The sequence below is a fragment of the Dipodomys ordii genome, unplaced genomic scaffold (assembly GCF_000151885.1).
Source record: "Dipodomys ordii isolate 6190 unplaced genomic scaffold, Dord_2.0 Scaffold90, whole genome shotgun sequence".
NCBI classification, from domain to species: Eukaryota; Metazoa; Chordata; class Mammalia; order Rodentia; family Heteromyidae; genus Dipodomys; species Dipodomys ordii.
Genome location: NW_012267306.1, coordinates 10,438,498 through 10,450,656, shown reverse-complemented (window position 1 = coordinate 10,450,656; position 12,159 = coordinate 10,438,498).

The window sequence follows — 12,159 nt, the reverse complement described above, 5'->3', positions numbered from 1 at the left end:
TGAGAATTTATTTCTACTTTTGGGCTCTTGTGAATAATGTGGCTATAAACATTTATGCATATGTTTTTATGTGAACATATGCTAATTCTGTTTGGGTGATTGTCCAGCTATATGGTGACTCTGTATCTAATTCTTGAGGAAATTCCAAACTGTTCTCTATGGTGTCTACAGCATTCTGCTTTCCTACTATGACTAAGTGGGGTTCCACTTTCTCCATTTCCTCATGAACACTTTTTACTGGAATCTGTAGCTGCAATTCCAGCTACTTAGGAAATCAAAATATTTGGACTGAAGTTGCAAGCCAGCCAGGCAAAAAGATATTGAGGTCCTTCCTCTCAAAAAGAAGCCACATGTAATGGATAATGTCTACAATTCTACCTACATAGCAAGTGGAAGTGGGGGCGGGGCGCATAGTCTGAAGCTGGCTCTGGCAATAGTATGGGATGCTACCTGTTATGGTTGGTTTTCTTGATAATGGCCATTCCAACTGGGGTGAGGTGGAATCTCAATACTATTTTGATTTGAATTTCTTTTATGTCCAGAAAGATTGAACATCTCCTCATGTGTCCACTGGCCATTTGTATTTCTTATTTGGAGAAGTCTCTCTTTAAGACTATTGCCATTTATTAATTAGGTTGTTGTTTCTTTGAAGATGTGTTTTTAGGAGGTTTAATTTTTTGATCTCTGTGTATATTTTAGATATGAGGCCCTTGTCTAGTAACTTACTAGCTAGTAACTGAAAAACAAACTAAAGTCAAAAGGATTGTTGGTATGACCAACATCTTCTCTAAGAAGTGTTAGCCAGATACAGAGAAGAAGATAAAATAATCCAAGGCCAATCCAGGAGGGTGAGCTTGAATAATTCGCAAAATGTCAAAAGTATAGAAAATAAGCACAGGAGACAGAAAGAGAGCCAGAAGTGAAGTTATCCCTGAGCTCTCTAATTGAGATGATGCAAATGATACAGACCACTCACAAAATGTGCCACGGAATAGTAGATTTTAGACTCATTCATAGAGGGGTGGGTGGCAGGAGAGAGGGACCACTAAGAAAAGAGTCAAGATTCGAGTTCAAAGGTATGTTTATAATTAAACAGTAAAAGTGGAGGTGAATTTTCAGAGTTGGGGAAACAGCACTATGTTTTGAAACCAAAGAAATCCCTATCAAGACATGGTTCACAGAGATCAAAAACAGGGTGTAAGTATTAATTGCAGCCAAAATAGAGATGCAGTGTTGGTGACTTTGGTTACAATGATTTGGGAGAGAGAGAAAAAAGTATCACTACATGAAAATAGTAAGAAATAAGAAGTTGGCCAGAGCAGATTAATTTAGGCCATTTTCTATGTTCTGGTTGCTCACACCTGTAATCTTAGCTAGTCAGGAGGCTGAGATCTGAGGATCAAGGTTTGAGCATAGCTTGGGCAGGAAAGTCTGTGCAACTCTCATTTCCAATTATCCACTGAAAATCTGCAAGTAGAACTGTTGCTCAAGTGGTAGGGCAGAATGTTTGAAACAAAAGAAGCCTTTTTCGTAGACAGATGTAAAGGGACAGAAGTTATTTTTAGAGAAATTTTGATTTTGGTTACAGACAACATTAAGTAGCTTTTTGAATGATCATTATTTCTTTGACATTTATTATGCACATATCTTATTCCAGGAACCAAGATCAGAGTTTCTGCCTGGAATTTAATTCTCACTACAATCTATAGGATAAAGTAACTTGACTGCACTTACTGATGATAAATCTATAGCTTGGCATTTAGATAAATTACATGCAAAAATGAGGGTATGATTTCAATACAAGTCAATCTAGTTTTGCTCATAGTCATTCTAATAGTCCTTGTTGGTATTAATGTTGTTTACGAATAAGATAAGGATATCCTGTGGAGTCTGAACAGTGGATGATCATATACTAGACTTTTGATGTGCTTTCATTTCCAAGAATTGAGTCTAAGGTAGGCAAGAAAGGTTAAGTATTTCCAGTTCCTAAATTTATGTCCTCAGGAATAGAAAACCATGCAATAAACTCACTGAGACAATGCAGTTTCTTGAGTTCTTGGCTTTGTTCTCCTCCAGTAGGGAGCAGCACACACCACCATAAGCCATCATTCACTACCATGCACACAGGAAGCACTGCTGGGTAAAACAGTAAGCACACAGAGCTTCTAATAGCCATAATCCAAGAACAACTTAGTGAAGTACACAGACTGCATTATATAATATATAATATAATATTATATATACTTTAGTAAATAGAGCTATATTGTCAATCCTAAGTGAGTATTGAACTAATTATAGGTTAATGTAGAAAATCAACTCTTTCATTATAAAACACAATTCTTAAAGATCACAGTAATACAGTATGATGAACTTTGCCCTAACTTAGAAAGTTATACATTAAAGGTTTTCTACCATCTAAACCTTTGAAATTTGGACAAGAAACTAATATTTTCATTGTCTATGGAAAGGACTATGGTATTATTGCTATATGGCATTTATTTTTATACTTAATAGAACACTGAATTATGCCATATTTTGTTATAACTATGACATAAATTATGTTTGCTGGTTTGTAAATTTGCTTCCTATTAATGTTATTACATTAAATGCACTGTTAATTTTTCTTAGTTTGATAATCAATACTGAAATACAGAAGAAGAATGTGTGTTATGAGACCATTGTCTGTGGTATAGCTAGTAAAGACCTTCTCCCGGTTTGTAGGCTTTCTATTGCTAGCTATGTCCTTTGCCATGCAGAAGCTCTGCAGTTTAATTCAATCCCATTTATCCAGCCTTTCTTGATTTGTTGTGTTTCTGGATCTTTATTTAGGAAGTTTTGATCTGTGCTGAGGAGCCCTAGCATATCCCCTATCCTTTCCTGTGATATTTTCAGGGTCTTTGATCCATTTGGACTTGATTCTGGGGCAGGGTGATATATAAGGATCTAACTTAAATTTTCTACATATATAGCCAATTCTGCCAGCACCATTTGAAGAGGCTGTCTTTCTGCCATCTGATAATTTTGACTTTTTTAATGAAGATTAGGTGACCATAGGTCTGTGGGATCATGTCTGGGTCTTCAATTTTATTCCTTTGGTCCTTAGGCCTGTTCTTGTGCCACTACCAAGCTGTTTTTAGAAATACAACTTCATAATAGAGTTTCATCTTTACAATAAAATTTAAAAAATCATAATAAGAAAAACATAGTCTTAGTGGATCAGGAAAGAAAATGCACTTTCTTAGCTCTTACAGTATTAAGTTTTGAATTTCTAGGGCTCAAATAAAGACATCAGACTGCATCTTCTTTTGGCAATATTGCTTCAGAGATGTTTGAATTTGAAGAAACAAATTAAGTTAATATAAAATATGCATTATTTGAGGAATTTATTGGTATAATTTTATTTTCTCTCATAAACATTTTTACTTTATATCTAATTATCTATAAGGTTATAACCAGTCTTTTTGTTATTTGTTCAGAATGAAATGATTGCTTTTCTTGTTAATATGAAAACTTCCTGATTGAAGATTTTGGTAGGGTCTGTTTGTGTACCTGCTTCCAGCTGACTAATGAATCCGGTGACCTTTGTTTGTTCTCATTAATAGCAATCACCTACTCCTCATATCTTAGTAATTGGAAATTTTGCTTCTCTTCTTGCTTCAATAATTACATTCAAATACTAACTTTTCAAGCTGGTAACATTGTGCATATCCCCTGATTCTCACAGTTCTGTATGACTTAGAGGGCTCCTGACCCCAGTGTGACCCTCCACATTTGCATATACCCCATATAGTCCAAGTTTTTCTTTCCTTCCAGATGTTTTGTAATTGTTCTTATTAATTAAGAACAATCTTCTTCTTGAATTAGCTAGACAAACACATGACAAGTAAAGCCTCTTAGTAATGGGAACAGAGTCTTCCTCCAAACTTACAGAAAGCAGAAAGCAGATTATATTGGGAAAATCATGATATGAACATACTTTTATTGAATGAAGACATGTTAGAAAGTTGACTAGAAGAAGAGGGAACATAAATAATTCCATAATCTTTGTAACACATAAAGATATATAATTATTTTGAATATGTAAAGCATTTTAATTTCATTGCATTATTTCTATCACAAGACTGCATTATGAATGTAATTTTAAGGTTTTAACTTTCTGTAATCCAGTCAAACACAATAAAAATATTTTAACTATGTATTTCAAGCTTACTACTAATGAATCAAAATCAATAGATATAGTTACTTATTCTTTTTATTATTATTATTTTTTATTGTGAGAATACCGTACAGAGGACTTACAATTACATGGGCAAGATAATGAGTACATTTCTTATCAAGTATTGTTGCCTCCTCTTTGTTTCCCCTTCCCATCCCTTCCCATCTCCTCCCCTCCCCCCACCAGATCCTCCTCCCCACCACACCTAGGTTGTAAAGTTCATTTTTCATCATAACGACTTGTACATCTCATTGTTGCAATGGGTCCACCTGTATCCCTAGTTAAACGGTTTGTTTTTGCCCTTCCCCTCCACAAATTATACCAACATCAAATACAGTGAAAGCAGTGACTTATTCTTTTTTTGGGGGGGGGTCCAGTCATGGGGCCTGAACTCTGGGCCTGGGCACTGTAACTCACCTCTTCAGCTCAAGGTGAGCACTCTACCACTTGAGCCACAGCACCACTCCCGGCTTTTTTCTTTTTGCTTATGTGGTGCTGAGGAATCCAACCCAGGGCCTCATATATGCACGGCAAGCGCTCTACCACTGAGCCACCTTCCCAGCCCAAAGAGACTTATTCTTAACATAATTCAAAAGGTAGTTTCTAATATTAGTAGATTTCTACCTGTAAGTAATTAAAGAAAACACACACAATCTAAGCCAAGATCAGAAAGTAACCGTGAGAGTATATGGAACAATTGAATAAATAAGAATGAAAAGATATTCCCAGGAAGGCTGAAAAAAACATCTCTATCCTTGTGACTGTATACTGACTGTAAATAGGAAGAATTTTCACGTAAAATACTCCTGTGAAATTATCCCATGTGTGTATACTCTTTTTTTTTTTTTTTTTTTGTCGGTCGTGGGGCTTGAACTCTGGGCCTGGGCGCTGTCCCTCAGCTCTTCAGCTCAAAGCAAGCGCTCAGCGCCACTTGCAGTTTTCTGGTGGTTTATTCGAGATAGGAGTCTCACGGTCTCTCCTGCCCGGGCTGGCTTTGAACCGCGATCCTCAGATCTCAGCCTCCTGAGTAGCTAGGATTACAGGCGTGAGCCACCAGCGCCCGGCTCCATGTGTGTATATTCTTTAATTCCAAATCTCAGTTTGTAATTCTCAACCTTGAATAAGTTTAGCTGTGTAAGTGTGGACCCACAATGATTTTATAGAGTAGGAAGGCCTCAAGAGCCTACCCTAGTTTTTGTTATTCTCTCCATTGAGTAAGAAGTAACATTGGGTGCTTCTGTTTTCAGGCTTTATCTCAAAAATGGCATCAAATTGAGATAGTCATGGCAGTGTCGCCCAAGAAAAGAACTACAAAAGGGTCTCTCAGGCACATCAGAGACTTAATGTTCTCTCTGGCTCCAAAACTATACACCATCCTTGAGTGTTTAATGGATACAAATAAAAAATGAACAGTAACTTGAAACAATACAAATTTATCTTAAAATTTCTATGTGTCAAGAGGGAAAATATTTGTAGGATAGATTTTCTACTCAGTGTCTAATCAGTCTGAAATCAATGTGTGAGCCAATGTAACATTCTTATTTGAGGCTTAAAATTATCTTTAAATTACTCATGGTTATGGAGAGAATTCAGTTTCAATGGGCTCTATGACAAATCTCTTCTGACTCAAGTTTACCTCCTCATTATTGCTTTTATCTTAGAAATGTTCTCATGTTATACCCCAAAATATATGATATTGTAGAGAGGTGCTGGTGACTCAACCTTTAATCCTAGATGCTCTGGAGGCTGAGTTCTGACAATTGTACTCAGTAAAGCCAGTAAGTCTCTTATTTCTAGCTAACCAGGAAAAATCCAGAAATGGAGCTACAGCTGCAGTGGTAGAGTTGTCAGCCTTGAGCAAAAAGTCAAGTGAGATCATGAAGCCCTACATTCAATCTGAAATACTGACATTAAAAAATATATTGATTTCTGAGAGAACAAGGGGACATTTTTTTCATTTTTGTTCAGATTGATCACTCTTTCTATTTGAGTCTGGTTTACAATTTCAAAGATGTTTACCTCACAGAAGAACAAACTATAAACTTTTTCCACCCTCATCTATAATCTTCCACCCTCTCTGCTATGATGTTTACTTTGCTTGTGATTCTATTTTAACTAGTGTACTCAAGGGAGTAAGGGGCAACTTTATCTCCTTTCTCTGTTAGAGGTATTAAAATTGTTATTGAAAATAAACTGGAAGAGAAAAAATAGTATACTTTGTTTTTATGTGTGCTTCAGAATGTATTGTAAAAATTTTCTTCACGATAATATACTTTACAAATTAAACTTACGGGTCATTTTACCATTAGTCTCTTGTTTTCAGTAAGTAATGATAAGAAGCTCATTAAACATTACTTGAACAAATTTCCTATCCCTTAACTTTGATTAAAACAGCACCTCTTATCTTTTTAAAGTGACATGATGGGGGTGATTATAAAGTATGTAGCATTGTATCTTTTTGACATTTACATTATCTGAATTTCTGTTTGAATGTTAATTTTCTCTCTAGCATTTTCAATCATTCTTACTTTTTACTTGTAGTTACTGAGTGGAAACTGTGAAGCATATGATGTTAAAATGAGTCACTTTCAAATTCTACTGGTAATCACTAGAAACTACAAAGTTCAGATATTTTAATGAACTCTTTTTTTCCCACCACATTTTACTTTTATAAAAACCCACAAAGTAATCAATATTCTTCTCTTTTAGTTGAATAAACTTTGTTTAAGGAAAGATTATTTGTTGGAGGTTAAATTCTACCTTGGTCTGTTTCCAGCTATTGTAGCAGAACAACACAAACATTTATTTATCATCCTGGAGGTGAGGAAGTGCAAGGTGCAAAGGTTCAGGATGACGAATGGCAAGAAACAAATGCTTCAGCTCAGATCAATCCACCTATTTGTTTAAAGCTGTAGATTTCTTGGTTTATGTGTCTACCCTTTTACCCACATTTAATCTAAATTGCTTCCCCCACCTCATAGAAAAAACAAACAACAACAACAAAAAATGAATGCCACACTCCAAATGCTGGATTTCTGGTGGTTGATTGGAGATACAAGTCTTAAGGACTTTCTTACCCAGATTGGCCTTGAATTGCAATCCTCAGATTGTAGCCTCCTTTGTACAAAAGCTGGGATTGCAGGCATCAGCTGCCCATGTGCCCACTTCAAGCTCTTCTTTCTTACTAATGTATCTCTTCAGGCAATGTCATTCCTATCACCCCATTGCCAATGCAATGTATCCTTGATGATTCACAAATGATTAGCACCAGTCCAGATGGCTCTAAGTTTTTTTTTTTATTTATTTTTTATTGTGAAAATACTGTACAGAGGGGTTACAATTACATGGGCAAGATAATGAGTACATTTCTTATCAAGCTTTGTAGCTTCCTCCTTTGTTTCCCCTTCCCATCCCTTCCCATCCTCCCCCGCCCACCCAGTCCTCCCTTCCTCCCCGCCTCCCCCCTCCCCACCAAAGTTGTAAAGTTCATTTTGGACCTAAGGACTTGGACTTCTCATTGTTGCAACAGGTCCACCTGTATCCTTATTTAAACGACTTGTTTTTCCCCTTCCCCTCCACAAATTATACCAACATCAAATACAGTGAAAGCAGGGGTTATACTGTGGGGGAGGGACATACAAAGCAACAAAGAAATAATCTTATAAATGCCTTAGAAACAATCGCATGAAAGAAAAAAACACATTTGAATACATATCTTGGGGTTCATTTCCCTAACATCACCTTATCTGACCTTTTCTGCTTGACTCAGACATATACTAGTTATTGCAAATAAGGGAAACCATGGGACCTATGTTTCTTTGGGCCTGGCTTACTTAATATAATTTTTTCCAAGCCTTTCCATTTCCTAACAAATGGGGCAATGTCATTCTTTCTGATGGAGGCATAGAATTCCATTGTGTATATATACCACATTTTCTTGATCCATTCATTTACTGAGGGGCATCTGGGTTGGATCCATATCTTAGCTATAGTAAATAATGCTGTAAACTTGTTCAACCACTTTGGAAAATAGTATGGAGGTTCCTCAAAAGACACCACAGAGAGCTCTCCTATGACCCAGCAATCCCACTTTTGGACATTTACCCAAATGTTTACAAACAAGATCACACTAAAGCTACCAGCACAACTATGTTTATTGCAGCACTATTTACTATGGCTCTTAAGTTCTATACCAGAATTTTCATCTGTCCATGCAGCTCGAGGAAGGCATCTCTCTTCATTGCCTGGTCTTCGGCCATTCCTATCTCCTTTCTTATTGAGGTCCAGTAACCTCAGTTAGAATCCCAATGATTTTTCTTACTTCGGGGGCCATTGCACATGTACTTCTCATGTCCTGAAATAGTTTCCTGATTCCCTTCATCTCATTACTGCACTGTCATCCTCAGTTCAAGTTTCACTATTAAAAATTCTTATGTTCCCTCTGATTACTGCTAGCATTCTATGTTCTTATGGATATATATTCATTGCTATCATAGCACTCATTTTATTTTATTTTTATTGTGACATTCATTTATGTAATGGCTTTCTGTCCCATAGACTAGGAGCTCATGAAGGTAGTATTTGTGTTTGGTCCAGCTCACTATTGAGCCTAGTGCCTAATCTATAGTAGGTGAGTAATATATGCTGACTAAAAGAGTAATGGTATGATGCTGCGATAAACATTGTTGTGCTGGTAGCTTTAGTATGGCCTCGTTAGTGATTGTTTGGGTAAATGCCTAAAAGTGAAATTGCTGGGTCATAGGGAAGCTCTATGTATAGTCTTTTGAGGAACTTCCATACTGCTTTCCAAAGGGGTTGAACAAGTTTGCATTCCTACCAACAATGCAGTAGTGTTCCCTTTTGGCCACATCCCCTCCAGCATCTGTTGTTATTAGAGTTCTTGATTATAACCATTCTAACTGGGTGAGGTGGAATCCCCAATGTTGTTTTGATTGTCATTTCTTTTATGGCTAGAAAAGTTGAGCATTTCTTCATGTGTCTTTGGCTATTCTTATTTCCTCTTTAGTGAAGTCTCTCTTTAAGTCTTTAGTCTTCTTATTAATTGGTGGTTGTTTGTTTGTTTGAGGATTTATTGTTGGTGATTTATTTTTTTGAGTTCTAAGTATATTTTAAATATGAGACCCTTGTCCATTGTATGGCTAGTGAAGATCTTCTCCCAATCCATGTGTTTTCTATTGATCTTACTTGCTATGTCCTTTGCCATGCAGAAGCTCTGCAGTTTCATGCAGTACAATTTGTCCAACCATTCTTTGATTTGTTGTGATTCTGCGTGTCTATTAAGAAAATTTTGGCCTGTGCCAAGGAGCTCTAGAGTTTCTCCTATTCCTTCCTGTAATGTTTTCAGGGTGTATGCTTTAACTTTGAGCTCTTTGATCCATTTGGAGTTGATTCTGGTGCCATGTGATATATGGGGATCTGGCTTTTGTTTTCTAGAAGTGGTTAACCAATTTTGCCAGCACCATTTACTGAAGAGGCTGTCTTTCTTCCATTTTATTCACAATATCTAAGATATGGAACCAACCCAGATTCCCCTCAGTAGATGAATGGATCAAAAAATATTATATATATATATATATATATATATATATAATTCTATGCCTCCATTAGAAAGAATGACATTGCCCCATTTGTTAGAAAATGGAAAGACCTGGAAAAATTTATATTAATTGAAACAAGCCAGACTCAAAGAAACATAGGTCCCATGTTTTCCCTTATCTGCAATAACTAATATATGTCTAGGACAAGAAGAAAAGGTCAAAAGCTATGTACATATGACCATATAACCTGATACTAAACAAAACGAACCCCAAGATAGGGATACAAGAGGTTTTATCTTTGTTGCTGTTCTTTTTAATGTACTTATAATGTGCTATGTGATTTTTTGTGTTTCTTTATATGTTCTTTCCCCATGGTATGACCCCTGATGTCACTTTAGTTGATTCCAGTGTCCTGCATCCTGTATATACTTTTTTCTAATTTGGGGAGGGGAACGGAAATAACAAAATGCTTAGATAGGTTACAGGATGACCCATTGTAATAATGAGATGTACAAGACAGTATGTTGAAAATGAACTTCACAACTTTGTGTGTGTGGGGGGGGGTTATGGAGGTGGGTAGGGAAGGGATGGTAGGGGGAAAAGCAAAGGAGGGTGTAACAATGCTCAATAGGAAATGGACTCACTATCTTGCTGATGTAACAGTAACCCTTCTGCAAAGTATCTTTACAATAAATATTATATAGTAAGAAAAAAGAATAATGGTATGTCTTAAGATTATTAGGGTTGGATGAGACCTGTATCATTCAAGTGGCTTCTCTGGAAATACATGGCTTATATTCCTTACCACACTGGGCTGCAATATTTTGAAAACAGACTCTACTATTATCCAATCCTATTTTCCTCAAATGTACAAACTTATTTATGCTAATTGTATCACATTTAGGTTGAATGTAAGTAGAAGTAAAACAATATAAATCAGCAAATAATTTAGAAAATACATGTACACATACAATCAGCCTGAAATGAAATCAAGTTTATGATAGTATTAAACAACTTTTCTTTTTTTCCTGATTCATATCTACACTTGAATTTCAACTGACTCTTACTTTACTATGGACAGTAAAATGTTTTAACTCTTGGATGGCTTGAGGTAAGAGATACATTAGTTATGGCTGAAAGTTGATTGTGTGCTTGGATCTAATAACATGTGATCAATCCTCATTCACTGCAGGGCAATTGGATCTCACGAATTTTGCTGTATGGTCTTTTGGGAAATCTCTAAATGCTAACATTTTTCTAGGTTCAAATCTGTGGGTTAAATTATCTGGAAAATAGCTAGGCCGGGGATGCCCTGTTATGATTATTACAACATCATGTTAGTGAAAAATTAGAGTGTCAAGGATGAATTTTTCCCAGATGAATAACATCACACTGATTTGATATGAAGTGACAAGTCCATTCTTAGAGAAATAGAGACAAGTTTCCCTTTTCTCAGTACTAAATCAGATTAATCACATTCTAATGTTTCAATTTTGGAACATGGGTTAGGATTTGGGTCTAAAATTTTGTGACTTAAGACTATTTATATTTATGTTTCAGAATTTAAGGTGGACATCTTTATTTCATGTTCAGCTCATCCTGGAGAGTCAGGAGAAAGTCAAGTCTAGAAAATTTGAGTGACTTCTCTTTATCCATTTATTTTAGTTTTATTTATTCTTCTTTTCTTTGTCTTGATGTAAAGTGACTCCACAAATATTTTTATAATAACAGGCAAACTCAACACAGAATCGGCTACAGTTCTGACAATTGTAACTTTTCAGCTACCTCTGTGAACTGTCAATCTTTATTCATAACCCTTGTAAGTACTGCCCATTATTACCTTACTAATACTGCTAATCTAGGATACAACTGTTATCCTTATTTTATACAAATAGATTTTAAGGAGGTAAGGATATCTCTTCCAGTCTACATAATTTACAAATATAGGTCAAGGTGATCAGGCTAAATGTACCCCAAAATACCCTTTCCTGGTACCACTTTCCTCGATTTAAGTTCTCTACACAATAAGGAAGAGACTTTGTACTTCTCTTCCTTTGTCTGTCTAAAGATACAGTGGTTTTCTCCTGGTAACTCACAGTATCTCCTCATATATTCAAATCTCTATAGTAATTATGAAAATGAAAAATGAAAACTATCTCCCTAAATTAAAAGCCTGAATATCATTATATTGCAATGCAGTAATTATTTTTCATCATCATGATTCTAAGACATTTAGACAAGGATGAACTGTGTTGATAATATTCTTTTTTTTTTAATTTTATTTTATTTTATTTTTTTAAATTTTATTTTATTTTATTTGTGAACAAACTGTACAGAGGGGTTACAATTGCATGGGCAGGATAATGCGTACATTTCTTACCAAGC